Source organism: Mobula birostris, chromosome 17, assembly GCF_030028105.1.
Source record: "Mobula birostris isolate sMobBir1 chromosome 17, sMobBir1.hap1, whole genome shotgun sequence".
Classification (NCBI taxonomy): domain Eukaryota; kingdom Metazoa; phylum Chordata; class Chondrichthyes; order Myliobatiformes; family Myliobatidae; genus Mobula; species Mobula birostris.
This window is the reverse complement of record NC_092386.1, coordinates 23,896,681-23,914,578: the sequence shown is the minus strand read 5'-3', so window position 1 is coordinate 23,914,578 and position 17,898 is coordinate 23,896,681. Positions and strand designations below refer to the sequence as shown.

The following is a 17,898-nucleotide window of genomic DNA, read 5'->3' as shown; positions in this document are numbered from 1 at the left end:
AACAGGGGGGTCACAGTCGGTGACCTCAGAAGACATTACAAAGGGCTTGCCCGAAAGCTAACTGCGAGAAATATCAAAGGTCTGTTGAATCCGATTTTGAATATCAGCATTCGCTCTCTCTCTCTCTCTTCAACAGCACAACGATTGCTGCGAACTGAACTAAACTCTGTCACTTGTGATTGAACACTTCTAGACTGCGATAGAGCTTGATTGATCCTATTATCCTAGTTCTGTGTACATGTGTTTATTCAGTGCTAACCTGTTGCATTTATATCTTTACTATTAGAGTACTGTGTTGCTTATTTCTTTAATAAAACTTTCTTAGTTCCAGTAATCCAGACTCCAACTGAGTGATCCATTTCTGCTGGTTTGGCAACCCAGTTACGGGGTACGTAACACAGAGCAGTAGAAGTAAATTCAATTGTTGTTTTCAAAAATTTAGTACTTGAAGAATAAGATAATCGGCAGATTAATCTGACACAAGTTTGATGAGCTGAATCCCCTCTTTCAGTTCTATGACAATTCAATGTGAAAGGTGTACAGTAACAGTAAGGTGAAAAACTCTGAAATGGGTGAAATGTCACCCAGCAGAAAGGTATTATAGCTGATAATGACAATTTCGGCTCCTATACCGAATCACAGGCTTAGCTTCACCTTTTGTCCATGAGCATTTGTTCCATCATGATAGGTGGGATGACCTGATTATTATATTTAGCCTATGCAAATCTTCAAATGATAAAGTAGTCAATATCCACATGCAACAAGATGTAGACAACATCTACAGTTAAGCTGATAAGCAAATATTTATCATGAATATTACAAGGTAATAGTCACCTATAACAAGACAGGCTACCCGTTTCTCCAAGACATTCCAGGGGAGGTGTCCACCAAATTCACTATCATCAACTCCCCAAAGGTTAAAAAAGCTTTCTTAAAAACTTACAAATCTGCAGAATGATATTAATCCAAGTACTGAAATGAAAACTGTTCATGTTTGAAGATGCAATTGATCAGAGGCAAGGTATTCCACAAGTGACTCACATCCTGTTCAAATTGCTATGCACATCTGTATAAGACTCAAAGACCCTGCAAAGACAGCTCTCAGATAATACTTCAGGGACAATCAGAAAACTCTTAATCTACAGTGTCCGTAATGTCTGGACTGCCCAAAATACAATTAACACCTTGAAGAGTCTCTTGACTTGTCTGTTGAAAAACATCAGAATAAATTTGATCAGAACAACCAGAAGATCCTGAAGATAATGTATGTTAATTGGTCATGTAAACTGTCCTGTGATTAGGCTAGAGTTAAATCGGTGGGTTGCTGGACAATGTGCCTCGTTGAGCTACAAGAGCCTATTCTAAATAAAAATAAAATAATTAAGCAGAAAAATGACACTATTGGATCCAACAAACCACATGTTAAGAGGAAGAAAACCCTACCTGCAGATAGTTGAAGGATAAGGTCCAACAAAACCTGTGACCTAAAGGACAGATTACGTAAGGAGTCCAGGTAATATGGTAACAAGGTGATAAAAATGGCATGCATTAGGAACACCCATGGCACAAACACCCAAGTTCCACCACAATGAGAGTAAGATCAGACAAGAGTTTATCCAAAAATAAAAAGACAGAAATTGTCCATATGAAGATGCAATTCAAAAACTCCTCAATCAAGACTTATATCTTAACGTGATTGGCCTTGACTCCAACCTACAGTGCAATATTCCATTCAATCTTATTGCCACACCTGGACAATGACAGTAGTGCCAAGTGGCAACAAGGCCTCTAAACCAAACTGTGCATTTGTTGAAATTCTAAAATTTGGCACAGAGGAAATTCAATCACCAACAGCATCTTGCAGATCTAGAAGAGAAGCACACATCAGGGGATCTCAGAGACAAAGTAACTGTGATCATCTTCAAGGAATCCAAATCTGTTAACAACAGGTCTCCCTGCCGTTCGTCTCCAGGAAAGTTACAAGTGTCCTTCATGACCACCTCTTCCTAGTGAAGAACTAGATTCTGTTCACTTAAGGCATAATGAACATCACCTCTATTGTGCGACAACTCAAAAGGAAATAAAAGCAGCGGCTTCAAATACCATGCAGTAATTCAGTATACAAACATTCAAAGGCTTAACTCCAAATTATTGTTGACTCACTTACTGCAGAGAAAGAAAAAAAAGGGTCTTATACTAAACATCCGCAAAACAGATTCTCTAAATTTCCTCCCCTATACAACTACATCCCTTGAAATTTGTGCCCCATGAGAAGACCCTGAGAGCATTTCACGTTACAGGAAATGCTACTCAGCAAATAGAGGTATTAATGATGAAATCGCCACTTCTTGTAGCTGTCTGACGGAAAAAAAACACGTTCAAAGATGGAGATCTCAAATGCCTTAGAAAGTTCATGGTCCACCAGGCAGCAGTGATTTCTTACAAACTTTGAAAATATGGTATTGGTTTATTATTGTCACACATACCAAGATACAGTGAAAACAGTATGTATACTATTCATACAGATCCAATCATTACACCACACACCGAGGTAGAACGAGGTAACCAATAACAATACAGAATAAAGTGTAACAGATAAACTATCAGGCAGGTCAACAATAAAGTGCAAGATCATAACAAGGTTGATTGTGAGATCAAGTGTCCATCTTATCGTAAAAGAGTACCATTCAAGAGTTTGATAACTGTGGGATAGAAGTTGTCCTTGAGCATGATGGGATGTGCTTTTGGGCCTTTTTATCTTTTGCCTAATGGGAGAGGGGAGAAGAGAGAATGTCCAGAATAGGTAGGGGGTCTTGATTATGCTGCTGCGTCAAGTATAAACAGAGTCCATAGAGGGAGGCTGGCTCCCGTGATGTATTGAGCTGTGAACACAAATCCCTGCAGTTTTTTGTAGTCATGTCCAAAGTAGCTGCCACACCAAGCCATTATGCATCCAGCCTTCTATATGGGTATTTATTGGGTTGATGGGGACGTGCCAAATTCTTTAGCTTCTTGAGGTGGTAGAGGTTTTTGTGAGCTTTCTTGGTCGTGATTATCAACTAGTTGGGCCAGAACAGACTAGATTGTCAATGTTCACTCCTAGGACTTGAAGCTCTAAACCTCAACACCATTGATGTAGACAGGAACACATACATCACCCTCTTTCCTGAAGTCAATGAGATCTTGAAGTGTTCCCCCTCATCTGGTCTCACCTATCACCATAAATTCATAAAACATACATGCAGAATTAGGTCATCTGGCCCATCGAGTCTGTTTTGCCATTCGATAATGGCTGATTTATTTTCGCTCTCAAACCCCATTCTCCTGCCTTTTCCATGTAGCCTTTGATGCTCTTACTAAGCAAGGACCTATCAACCCTCACTTTAAATATATCCAATGACTTAGCCTCCACAGCCATCTATGGCAATGAATTCCACAGATTCTCCACCTACCTATGGAATAGGCGAATCCACAGATTCAACTAAAGAAATTCCTCCCCTTCTCTGTTCTAACAGAATGTCCTATTCTGAAGCTGTGCCTTCTGGTTCCAGAATCTCCCACCACTAAACGTACTCTCCATGTCCATTCTATCCAGGACTTTCAATATTCAGTAGGTTTCAAAGTTCAAAGTAAATTTATTATCAAAGTATGTACACCATATACATCTTTGAGATTCATCTGCTTGCAGGCAGCCACAAAACACAATAGAAACCACGAAAAACCACACACGACAAAGACCGACAAATATCCAATGTATAAAAAAGGAACAAATCATGCCAATAATACAAAAACTAAATAATACACAGACCATGAACTGCAGTGTCCCCAAAATGAGTCCACAGCCATGAAGCCAGTTCAGTGCTAAGGCAAGTGAAGCTGGTCTCGAATCCTGTTGGCTGCAGACCCTAGCTGCAGCGTCCATTCAGTGCTAAGGAGAATGAGGCTGGTCCAGGAGCACGACAGCTGAAAGGCAACAACTGCTTCTGAATCTGGAGGCAAAACCAAGACTCCTGCACCATCCACCCTATGGTAGCAGCAGGAAGAGAGGGAGAGGGGTCAAACCCAGTCAAATGGGATGGGCTCAGGTGGCGGTCTGAACTCAAATGAATGTCTTTCTGGGACATGTACAAGCAGAGTCAGGTCCCTTTGAACATCAATATTATCCAATTGTTATGTTTAATAAAATATTCTGCAAAGTGGATGACTTAACATTTTTCCACATTACATATTCATCTGTCATGTTCTTGCTTATTCACTGAGTTTGACTTTATCCATGGCAAGTCTCTTTATATCCACCTCCCTATGCAAGACTCCTAAACACAAAGTAATATGCAGATGCTGGGGTCAAAGCAACACTCAGAACACGCTGGAGAAACTCAGCAGGTCGGGCAGCATCCGTGGAAAAGATCGGTCGACGTTTCGGGCCGGAACCCTTCGTCAGGACTGTAGAGGGAAGGGGTAGAGGCTCTACAAAGAAGGGTGCCCCTTCCCCCAGCTGCCTATCACCTCCCTCATGGTTCCGCCTCCTTCTACTACCCATTGTGTTTTCCCCTATTCCTTCTTCATCTTTCCTGCCTATCACCTCCCTGCTTCCCTTCCCCCACCCCTTTATCTTTCCCCTTACTGGTTTTTCACCTGGAACCTACCAGCCTTCTCCTTCCCACGCTCCCCCCACCTTCTTTATAGGGCCCCTTCTCTCTACAGTCCTGATGAAGGGTTCCGGCCTGAAACATCGACTGATCATTTCCACCGATGCTGCCCGACCTGCTGAGTTCCTCCAGCGTGTTCTGAGTATGCATGACTCCATCTAGTTTTATATCAACAGCAAATTTGGAAATAATACACTCACTGGCCACTTTAGTCGGTACACCTGAACACCTGCTCATTAATACAAATACCTAATCAGCCAATTATGTGGCAGCAACTCAATGCATAAAAGCATGCAGACATGGTCAAGTAGTTCAGATGTTGTTCAGATCAATCATCAGAATGGGGAAGAAATGCGATGTAAGTGACTTTGACCATGTAATGTTCGATGGTGACAGACGGGTAGTTTGAGTATCTCAGAAACTGCTGATCTCCTGGAATTTTCACACACAACACTCTCTAGAATTTTTTTTTTTTAATTTTATTTTTATTTGGATAAGGAATTCACAAATATCATGTACTTTTTTCACACATATAACCTTTTCCATTTTTTTATATGTATAAAACTACAATTATTTATACATTCTTAAGTACACATTGAGATGATATAAAAGGAAAATAAACATTTAAATAGATAATTATGTACTGTGGTAAATCTAACCTATTAGGCTAAGTAATGGAATTAGTTGTTAAGAAAAATGGTAATAATAGTTTCCATATAACCCTTCTGGACCATTTCCACTGGTCCAAAATGTTGTATATAAGCCTATGTATCAACCATTGTAGGTGTTTATATCCTAATTTGTTCATGCTTGCTCCTGCCCGCAGACATAATTATCCAATCTCTATGTACTTATTTACTTAATTTTTTCATTTTTTTATCCCTTTCCCGAATCTTTCCCTTTACTTGTGTTAATTCTCTATTTTCCAAAAGAAAACAAAAAAAAACAAACATTTAGACTAGGGGTGCTTACGTTAGCAATATTACTGTGTTGATGAGAAGAGCAGTATAAATCATTAGGAGAGTCATCTAAAGTCTGCTCGCATTGGGGTTATATATTCAATCCATTTATTCTAGATTTGATAAAATTTTTCTTTTTGAGTTCTCAGGGAGAAAGTCAACTATTCCATTTTAAATATTTCCAAGATAATTTCGTACCAATCTTCTAATGTAGGTGGTATTGGATTTAGCCATTTTCTAGTGATTGATTTCTTACTTGCCGCTAAGAGGGCCTGCAGCAACTTTATATCTTCCTTCTGTTCAAGAACAATACATGCCCCAAATAGAGCGTCTCAAAGTTCAGAGGTATCTGGGACCTAGGTACCTTAACTAATGTTCTATGAATACCTTCCCAAAATAGACTTAATTTAGGGCAATCCCAAAAAATATGAAAATGATTTGCCTCCTTGGAGCCGCACCTTCTCCAACACATCACATTTGTATCTTTATATTTTTCCTGATATGGGGTCTTGAAGTATCTTATAATGTTTTTCCAACAATATTCTCTCCAAGTCAAAGAATTAGTCGAGGACCATTGAAAGCTGCAGATTTTCCCCCAAGCCTCCTCTGAAAGTACCAACCCCGCTTCTTTCTCCCACTTCTCTTTATTATACAGTGTATTTACATTTTTAGCATGGGAGAGTGCATTATATAATCGAGAAACTGATTTACTAGGTATTGAACTGTAAGCCGAAGTCAGAATCTTGAAAAATTCTAATTCTACTGTTGATAGGTCTGTATATCTACAACTCTGGTTAACATAGTTTCGTACTTGAAGGTACCTAAAAAAGTCATTATGTTCTAGGCCATGTTTGTCCCGCAGGATTTGGAAACTTTGTAATACTCTTTTATCTATAAATGAGAGGTAGGTTGTAAGACCTTTCTTTATCCATAGCTCAAATCTTTTACCTCCTCTGTTGGGAAGGAATTCGGTATCATATGCACACCATCTAAAGAGTTTTAACATGTTATTAATTCCACATGAATTAACCACCTTCTGCCATACTTTTAATGTAAGATTTATCCAAGCGTTTTTAAATTTTTCCAACTGGGCCATCAATCCTTTGTCAGCTATTGAGGCCTGAAGAGGAAAGCTGTCAACTAATCCAAATTCTATTTCCTTCCATCTAGCCTTATATTCCCTATTACACCAATATAACAGAGAGGTTATCTGTGAGGCATAAAATTAATTTCTCAGGCAAGGAAGAACCATACCTCCTCCTTCCTTCCCTAACTGTAAGGTGTTATATCAAATTCTAGGTTTCTTTCCTTGCCAAATGAAGCAGGAAATCCATTTGTCCCATTCCCTGAATTGATTATCATCCACCTCCACCGGTAAAGTACGGAAAAGATACAATAACCGAGGAAGAATATTCATTTTTATAGTATTTATCCTTGAATTTAAACTTAAAAAGGGGATAAGATTCCATCTATGCATATCTGCTTTTATCTCTGAGATTAATGGCCCATAATTTACCTGTGACAGTGTTGAAAGATCCTTCGGCAGGGTTATTCCTAAATATTTTAATGATTTAGCTTCCCACTTAAGATCATATGTATCCTGCAACTTTTTGGATGGTGTATAATTTAGGGACATAACCTGCATTTTCTTCACATTTATTTTATAACCTGATATTTTCCCAAAGTCATCCAACAGTGTAAACAATCCTATAAATGATTTTTCTGGTTCACTCAGATAGACCAAAACATCATCTGCGAATAACGCCACTTTCTGTTCAATCCCTGCCACCTTGATACCTTTTACGATTTCGCTCTGCCTTATTAGTTGGGCAAGCGGTTCAATATATAGCGCAAAAAGGAGAGGAGAAATTGGGCATCCCTGTCTAGTGCCTCTCTCTAAGATGAAGGAGTCAGAGAGGTCCCCATTTATCTTAATTCGGGCTGTAGGGCTGTCATATAGAGTCTGAATTATTTTAATAAACTTTTCTTGAAAGCCGAATTTTCCTAACACTCTGTATAGGAATGCCCAACTAACTGAATCAAAAGCTTTCTCAGTGTCCAATCCTACTACCATTGTCTCTGTCTCGTTCTTATTAACCTGTTCTAACACGTGCAGAGTTCTCCTTACGTTGTCCTGTGTTTGTCTTTGTTGAATAAATCCAGTCTGGTCTAAATGGAATAGGCCAGGTAAAAGCTTTTCCAATCTGCGCGCCAATATAGATGTAAATAGTTTGTAATCTAAGTTAAGAACACTAATTGGCCGATAATTGCCACATTCTAGTTTATCTTTACCCTCTTTCGGAATAACTGAAATAATTGCTTCTCTCCAGGAAGGTGGAGTTTCTCCTCTCTGCAAGATCCAATTAAAGGTGTTAAGTAGTAATGGGGCTAACTGTGTCTTCAGGGACTTGTACCACTCTGAGGTAAACCCATCAGAACCCGGGGACTTTCCAGCCTTTAACCTAGAGATGGCCACGTTCAGTTCTTTGACAGTTACTGGTTCTAATAAACTTTCATTTTGTAAATCTGTAAATTTAGGTAGATCTAAAAAATTCAATACACTGTCTATATAGGGCTCATTGGGGGCCTGGGGTTGGGAGCACAGCTCTCGATAATATGTTTCAAAACTCTCTTGAATTTTCCCTATTGTACTCTCCACAAGCTTTGTCTTTGGATTCTTTATTTTATGAATTGTATTGTCTGCTTGTTGCTTTCGTAATTTATATGCTAATAATCTAGCTGATTTACCTCCTACTTCATAATCCTTTTGTCTCAGGTAAAGAAAATTTCTTTGAGTTTCCAACGTATAAATATCATAAATTTCACTTTGCAATTTCCTAATTTCCTGTTTTCGATTTGAATTACTTTTGTTGCTATCTACAACTTGAAGTTGTTTTAATTTTCCTTGAAGGTCTGCTAATTTTTGTGCATTGATTTTTTTCATGTGAGTGGTAATGGAAATAATTTTCCCTCTCAGGACAGCTTTCAATGTATCCCATAAGATCACTGGTGATGTTTCTCCCATGTCATTAAGGTCTAGATATTCTTTGATTTCTCCCCTTAATCTCTCCATTACTTTCAGGTTATTGAGTATATGTGAGTTTAGCCTCCATAGTGTTTTCCTCATTTTCCTTTCCAGGATTAGAGACATAGAGACTGGGCTATGATCCGACAGATCAATTGTTGCAATATTACAGTTTTTTATCCTGAGTCTATCTGTATTAAAGATAAAGAAATAGTCTATCCTTGAATAGGCTGAATGAGGGAAAGAGTAATATGTATAATCTTTTCTAGTAGGGTGTAATTCCCTCCAGACATCTATAATTCCCAACTCCTCCATCAATGAATTCACTTTCCGAGTCAGAGGTTTATTCTGAGTAACTATTCCTGAAGAATCTAATATAGGATTTAATCTAATATTAAAATCCCCTCCACAAATTACTACCCCTTGAGAACTGACCATTAGGTCAAAAATGTGTCTATAAAATGACCATTCACAACCTGGAGGAGCATAAACATTCAGCAATGTTATTTCTGTACCTTCTATCCTTCCTGTGATTTTTATGAACCGTCCTTCTTTGTCTCTAGTCTCTGAAATATGTTCATAATTAAGAGTACTTGATATTAAAGTAGCTACCCCTCTTTTGTGACTCAATTTATATGATGAATAAAATACACGCCTAAAGCCCATTCTTTTTAATTTTCCATGTTCAGATTGGCTCATATGTGTTTCCTGGAGGAAAGCTATATGTGCCCTCTCTTTTTTCAATTTAGGCATAATCTTATTTCTTTTAATTGGATTCAAAACCCCATTAACATTATAGGAAATTATTTTTACCAATTCAGTTTGCATTTTTCTCTAGTAGAAAAAAAAACACTCTCCTTTTCTAACCAAACAGTAAGCAATCCCTTCTCAACAGTAAACCAAGACATATAACCACACCCTAGACATTTTTGAATGTGCAACATTTGAAAATTTTTCCCAATTATCCACAGTGAGGCCTGAGCACCGACCCGCCTCAGTTCAGAGGGATAACCTCTATCTTCACCCTGTGTTAGAGGGCCCTCAGCAGTTTGAATAATCATAGAGAATTTTCTCCCATTTATGTCTCGACCATATTGCTATCATTCAAGTTATTCCGTCTAGTTTATTTTCAGTTACCAGTTTTCATTTTACCTTTAAGTCCAATTTACTCTTTTCAGTCATTTCTCTTAATTAATCTGTGTTCTCTGTACATTCGCGTCTGAATATTTGCAGCTTTTCCTTGTAGTTTGGCACTCTGGTTCGTGTGGAGCGTCCTTGCCCCACTAACTGCCACGACTTCTGCCGAATCCTCTCCAGTAGCGACTCCGGTTGGGTGATAACCTTAATAGGTAGTCCCCGGTCCGCCAGGTCCAACGTTGCCTCCTCCACCGTAGCGTAAGTTTTTGTCCCTTCGTCGTAAAAGACTCTCAGCCGAGTTGGATACAGGGTCCAGAATTTGATGTTGTTTTCCTTCAGGACTCTCCGTGTTTCCGTATATTCCTTCCGTCCGGCAAGAATCCCCGGTGCGTAGTCGTGGTCTAAACTGATTTTTACAGTTGTTCCACATGAAACCTTTCTTTTGCCATGCCCTTTTAAGCACCTCTTCCTTCGTTCTGTAACTGAGAAAGCTGACCAGAATCGATCTGGGCTGGGCGCCTGCTGGAGGCTGTGGTGCCAACGCGCGGTGAGCTCTTTCTAGCTGTAGGTCTTTTGTAGCCGGAATATCAAGGTTCTCTCTAGTAGCTTCTCCACGAAGGGAATCATCAATCCGGGTTTACCTTCAGTTCCTTCGGGAACTCCGTAAATCCCCACATTTTCCCTTCTCGAGCGGCCTTCTTGATCTATTAGTTTCCACTGGAGCTGGTCTTGCAGCTTCAGCATTTCTGCTATCACCTCCTCTGCGTTTTGTAGCTTCTCTTCAATTCCAACAATCCTCGCTTCGGCTTCATCTATCTGCGAGTTAGTTTTTACTATTTCTCCTTTAATATCTTCCAGCTGTTTGCTGTTATCTTGTCGGAACTCGCGAATCTCTCCGAGAATCAAGGACAGAGTCACCGATTCCCCCTCATTATCTCCGTCCTGGCTTGCCATGGGGGAGCTAGGCCCATCGCCTTGCTGCGTCTCTTTATGTTTATCAGCCTTCAGAGCGGACTTTTTAATCTTGTTCTTAGACATCATCCTTGCCCCTTTTATTAATATAGTTATGCAATATTAAGTATTTGTCTAAATTCGATTATGGGGCAGTTTACCTTCTTTTTTGTCGAGAGACCTTTTCCTTACGCCGCCATTCCCTTGATGACCAACGCCCTTCAGTCTCTAGTATTTACAGAGAATGGTACAAAGAGCAAAAAAAAACATCCAGTGAGCGTGAGTTTTGAGGGTGAAAATGCCCTTGTTAATGAGTGAAGTCAGAGGAGAATGGCCAGACGGGATCAAGCTGACAGGAAGGCACAGTAACTCAAATAACCATACAGTGCAATAGTGATTTGCAGAAGACCATGAACATACACTCAATAGCGATTGAGTGGCCACTGGGTACATCCTGTACCTAATACAGTGGCTTTAACTGCATATTTGGAGCCCAGCACATAGTTGTGAATGGGTGTGGGCCAAATACCAATCCCACTAGAAACCCCTAGTCACAGCCTACCAACCTGAGAACGACCTGTTTGTTCCTACCTTTGTTTATTGTCTTTTTCTTTTTTTCAATCCTTGCCAGTTTAATTCCCCAATTCCACATATTCCACAGATCATAAACATAGAATAAAACAAAACAGGTACGGGAGTAGGCCAAATGCCCCCAAGACTGCTCTACAATTTAAGGCTGATGTAATCCTGGCCTCAGTACACTCGCTTCCATACTCCTTGACACCCTCAGTGTAAGAGTTTCTATCTCTTCCTCGAGTATATTAAATAACTCTGCATCCACAGCTTTCAAAGGTAATGAATTCCAAAGGTTCACAACCTACTCAACAAAAAAAAATTCTACTAGAAATGTGTTACTTTTTTTATTCTGAAACTATGTGCAATAGTTCTAGATACTCTTATTAGGGAAAGAAATCTATAAGCGCCTACCCTGTCAGTCTCTTCCAAAATCTTAAGTCTCAATTTTATCTTTTGTCAAAACTCCATTGGTCCAACCTGCAAATCTTTTACCCCAGGAATCCAGCCAGCCACCTTTTGTAAAGAAGAGTTAATATGCAGATACTGAAAATCCAAGCACCACACACAAAATGCTGGAGGAACTCAGCAAGCCAGGCAGCGTCTATGGAAAAGAGTACAGTCGACGTTTTGGGCTGAGACCCTTCAGCAGGAGTGGAGGAAAAAGATAAGGAGTAGAGTTGAAAGGTGGGGGAGGGGAGGGAGAAACACAAGGTGATAGGTGAAACCGGGAGGGGGAGGGGTGAAGTAAAGAGTTGGGAAGTTGATTGGTGAAAGAGATAAAGGGCTGGAGAAGGGGAAGAGGACAGAAGGCCAAGGAAGAAAGAAAGAGGGAGGAGCACCAGAGGGAGGTGATGGGCCAGCAAGGAGATCAGGTGAGGAAAAGGAGATGGGAATGGTGGGGGGGGGGGGGGCGAAGGGGAATTACCGGAAGTTTGAGAAGTCGATTTTCATGCCATCAGGATGGAGACTACCCAGATGGAATACAAGGTGTTGTGTCTCCAACCAGAGGGTGACCTTGTCATGACAGTGAAGGAGGCCATAGACAGACATATCGGAACCGAAATGGAACACTTTCTCCCTTTCAAGCACTTACTTCTTTAAATATGAAAACAAAAACTATACAGGACACTCTAGGTGTGAACTTATTACCACCCTGAAGAGTTGCATCAGTATTTCTCTAGTTCTCAACACTTCACCGGTGTTCCAGTACTTTTTGCATTTCATGTACTAGGGTCCCAAAGCTTTTTATACCACTATATTTTGAAGTTGCACTACATTTAAATAATAATCTGATTACCTACTTTTCTTTCCAGAGTAGATAACCTTACATTTTGACTCCATCTGTTATTTCTTGCCCACTGTCCTATTACAGGTTGTGCTCTAGTGTTTTTGTCACAATTTTCATACCTATCAGTCTTTGTGCCAGCAAAAACACTTGATTCAGATCATTACATTAACTTACTGTGTGGAGTATTATCAATAGCCTTTGAAAAATCTATATAGTTCTTATATGTCTACCAGATACATCCTTAAAAAGACAAACAGAAGTTCCTTGTGTAAATTCATCCAATACAGAAATTGTACTGCAAAATGCTTGTGTGTGTCTTACAACTGAACTGAAGGCAAAAGTCATTTGAACTTCCTTGGTCCATGGGTTATAGAAAAACTCCAATAATCTGGTTTACCAGGAACTTTGGTGGTGCTGAAACAGCAGAGTTTCTCGACCAGTGGATGTTATTTTATTAATATCCCAACACTTTTAATTCACCTTAAAAATGTTACACATTATGTTCCAGAAATTTTCCAGGCATACAATACAGTAACCATGAGAATACAACCATAAGAACCTGAAAGTCACATGAACACGGGTGGGACTTGCGAAGAGTGATGACAAGTGATGATTGATTCGGTAGTTTGAGCTGATGCTAATGCCTTGGCTCACTTACTGCAGCATTTTATATCAATGCAGTGGGAATGAAAGTAGAGCAGTCAGTGGGCTCAGTGAGTGTTCATCGAGGCCTCACCGATGGGCTGGATCGCAAACGGCGCCACAGATTGGCAGAAAGGGATGTTCACTGCAGTATTTTAATGTTTGCTCTGTTCTGTCCTAATAAATGAAGTTTGAAACAGGGAAGGGGAATTTATATCTTTCTGTCTTACCAGCGGATCGCGAACCTTTAGGCGTAACAATGTTATAAGGAAGTTTGCTGATTTGGTCTTTGTCATAATGTTTGACATTTGGAATCTCCTGAGTATTCATTTGCGTACCTTTTCTCAACAAGTAGTTGACCTTGATCTCTCAATCACTCCTTTAAACTAATGGTAACTCTCTCCATATTCCAACATGACACACTCCATCAATTGAAGCTCCAAGCCCTACTTCTTACCAGCAACACCACTTTTTACTGTCTTGACCCACCAACCTGCACTCTTACGAATCTGTCCATTTCCCTAGGAACTGCCAGAGTTTCTCTGCTAGGTTCACATCAAAGGTAGAGAAATGGATTTTTGAAAGGCAATTCATTTTGCATACAATGCCATAGGTATCATTGATTTCAAATATATAGAATGGAATTTGTAAGTTCAGAAATGGGCTCCTGTGGATGTACATAGTGGCATAGAGGAGCACAGGACCAGTGAAAGCAAAAGGCAGATTCAGGAAAGAGCTACTTATCAGTAAAACGTAACATCAACTTTAAAACAGTATTTTTTAAGAAAATAACAAATTATAACAAAGAGACTCAAAACTAAAATCATAACATGACCACAAACTTACGAAAGGATTGAACAAGATAGTTTCCAGTAAATGAAAAGCTAAGAATGAGAGTACTGTGTCACAAATAAATGCAAGGTATTTAGAACAGAAGAGAAAAAAACATCATGTACAGTGATATGTAAAGAACCCTGGAAGTTACTTCCAGTATTGGGTAATATTGAATCTATATTAGTAACAAAATTCAGATCGAATAGATGAAGCAATACATTGTTGGAAGAACATTGTAATGTGAATAAACTTGATTAGATGTGTTTGTATGGTGGTAATCAGTGAAGGAGACCTTATATTCAATCCAAATGACGTCCTTACTCATGTTAAGTTTTTAAGTTCTTCAAAATGTCTATCTAAAACATGTTACCTCAGTGAAACATTTGTTCAAGAAATTTCATGACATTTTAATCAATACCAGTGAGATTAAAATGGCAAGCTCACCACTTCCAGTACCATCCAGTTGTGACAATATACACAACTGCTGCTATCAATCAGAACCTTGTATTTTGTATTCTGGTTTGAATACTTAGATTTCAATGCTAACAAAAACTCCATCATCTGAAGATCTCTTTCCAAGAGAAACATGTTTCCCTCAAAGCCAAAAAGAGAAAACACCAGTCACCAACAATGCCTTACAGAAATTTCTGTGGCCTTGAATCTGAATACAAAGTCAGTTAAGGGATCTCCAGGAAAAAGTTTCTTCAGCAGTTTCTCATGGTCAAGGACGACTTGCTTCCACTCCAGCTCTGAATTCTGAGATGGCCGATGAGCCCAATATGGGATCCACACATTTACCACAGCTGAGGTTGGCAAAGGAGCAGAGCTCTTTCTGCCCATTTTTTTGTTGAACCTCCTAGAACTCGTGACAAAAAGAATTGAGTTACTCAGTATCATCCTGGATGCTCCTTCTTCAATTTGAGCAATCATGTCCCAAAGGTAGCCATGAGTCAGTGAAAATGTCACTTTTTATTAAAGAAGCCTTTAAGAACATTCATTTAATGTTCCCATTGTCCTTTACATAATCTTTCTTTCTTTGAGGTCACTGTGGAATGCATATTTCAGGAATCTGCCTTTTTGGATGTCATTACAGCCAGCTAATTTCTATATGCAACCCAAAGGTGTGCAATTTAGGAGGTTAACTGGCCGCTGTAAATTGCCACATATAGTATGGGTGGTAAAATTAATGGGAATGTGAGGAGAAAAGGCAACAGGGAAGTGAGTGGCTCTATGAACTGGCATAACATCCTATTCCTGAGGGAAGTATGGGATATAGACACAAATTCCTTCAAAAACTACATATAATTCCCAATTACATGTAAAAATTTTGTCGTTTCTTATGAAAATGTAGACAAGAATCTCACTTGAAAGATTCTGAATTCACTGGAATTCTACAAATCTCAGAATCAGCTGAAAAGTGGAGAGTAAATGCATTAAAGATGCCAGTTATAACAGGAGAAGGATTAATCATTTCTAATCCCACCCCCACCCCCAATTCAGTGTTATTATCAGGAACAAAAAAAAAATCAATAACCACCAAGTCAAAGCTTAATGTGACCAGCTACACAAACATAGTAGCAAAAAGAGCCGGAGGATGGGTATTCTGCGTTCTAACTCCCCAAACCCTTCCCACTTTTAATAAGTGACAAACCATGTGAATGAATGCTCTCTGCTTGCCTGAATATGTGCACTTTCTGACAACACTATAAACTAATATCAACACCATCCAATACAAAATTGGTACTCCATCCACCACCTTAAAACATTCCCTCCTTTCAATGCAGTAATTCACCGTGACATCTTTCACTGCACCCCTCAAGAATCAAATAAAGGCAACAAATGTACAGAAAACCATCCTCTGCAGATGTATTCCTATCCTGACCCTTTCATTACTGTAACTGGAGACAGAATCCTGGAACACTAAGCACCATCTGTGTAGAAGCAGCATCACAATAGAATATACAATGGTTTAATAATGTGACTTCCCATGGATTAAACTACAATGAAAGAACAGGAAAAACCTGTTCCATATTTTATGCTCACTTTTCTAGTACATTTGTGTTTTCTCACATTCACTTAAAAACTGACTTCTTCAAAATAGCCATAGGTATTGCGAAAGTTACACAATACCAAAGAACTTATTTCCATTTAAAACTTAACCATTCATAACCTTTTACATTGGACTATGTTAGCTGAGTAAGTATTTTTGAAGTGTAACTAGTTAAATTATACTGGCAGGCATATCAGTCAAATTCTAAATTGGCAGAACATCTGTTTTAACTGCTTCTCATATGTTGTCCAGGTCAACAAGAAAACTTATAAAATATGCAGTGGAATACTTTATGTCCAATTGAGAAGACAAACAGGAGATTTTTCAATGTTACTCTACATCTGGAAGATGTGACAATGTGGCATCTCTTCCACCTTACACTGAAGAGTCATTACTAAGCCAAGACTGACATCTTAGGATCCCATGCAGCAAACTGTACTAAAGTCAGTAACACAAAATAATCACATACTTGTGACATGACACTCCACCAAATTACATATCTGAGTCTTGGCATCCAGTTGGCTCAGTTGAGAACACACTCATTAAAACCATTAAAATCAGATTGAAAGCAGAATGTAAAAATCAAGCACAGATTTACAAATCCTGCATCTTGCAGACATGCTTTTTGACACCAGTCATCTCACAAGAAAATGTCACATTTCAAGGTGTCACCCTTTTAAAAATCGAATTTAGTGAATGCTGATAACTTCCATTTTAGCTAATTGGGCATTCAGATTAGGAAACTTAAATTTCTTTTTTGGTATAACCATTAATCAAGGAACTGAGCAAAAAAAAAAATTAACGTAAACCACAATCTCATATTTCAAATTGCAGGAATTACCAAGCTTTCACTTGTTTGTGGCATGAACCAATCAAGTTGCCTCTAAAATTCTGTATCATTAGTCTGAGATACCATCTTGAATTTTCACCCAGTGAAAATTTGTAAAGGAAATGTTTAAAAGAATCTCATGATAAAAAGTAACAGTACATTGAAAAATGATAGAATTGCTTGTGTTAATGTGGAAAATTTTTCTCTTTACAAGCAAGAGGAGCTACATATCAATAATTTGTTTGAACTACTGTCATGTCAACTTTGCTTCATCTGCCGACTTTAACAGCATCAGCCATGACTCAGATGGTAGTACTCCCTGAGAAAGAAGACTTCCACATTAGACACTTAAGCACAAAAGTTTTTAGTAAAACTTGTCAGTAGAACTATTGAGGGTACTTGCTGTCAAAAAGGTTTTTTACCAGAGGAAAGTCAAATCAAGGTTCCAGCTGCCCTTTAGGGTGGATGCAAAAGTGTGGTGCACAATAAACGAGCCTCAAGATGTATCTGATAGCCAGTCTGAATTTATAACCTGCTTCTGTGAGCAACAGGCCAAATACATGCTACTCCCTGCCTGCATTTACCTTCAGGAAGATCCTGAAGCTCACTGTTAATCAGCAAGTATCTATGAAGCAAAGGGTTTTCCAACAAGGAAAGGTGTGCCCTGCCCTTCCTGAGAAATGCTTTGCTTGCCAGCTAAGATATATCCCTCAGCTTACCAGTCGTCAAAATTGTCAGACAATTGGAATATTAATGTCTGACGTTCATAAAGTTTCTAAAGTATTCAAAACTGAAAAATAAATATTACAAGTAAAATAACTCAATTTTAAAACTACTTTAAATAAATCAACGAAATTCACTAGAAAATGCTTAAACTATTTTTCTTCAGTTTAAGTTCATAATTAATTCTAAGAAGTGTTAATTATTTTAAATAACTCTCACACATATATCTTTTGTT

General features: G+C 38.8%; 1 protein-coding gene across 1 annotated transcript in view; it reads right to left on the bottom strand.

The window, feature by feature from the left end:
• The window catches only part of LOC140211554 (adenomatous polyposis coli protein-like), a 188,189-nt gene that overhangs the window by 88,922 nt on the left and 81,369 nt on the right, over nucleotides 1-17,898 (bottom strand).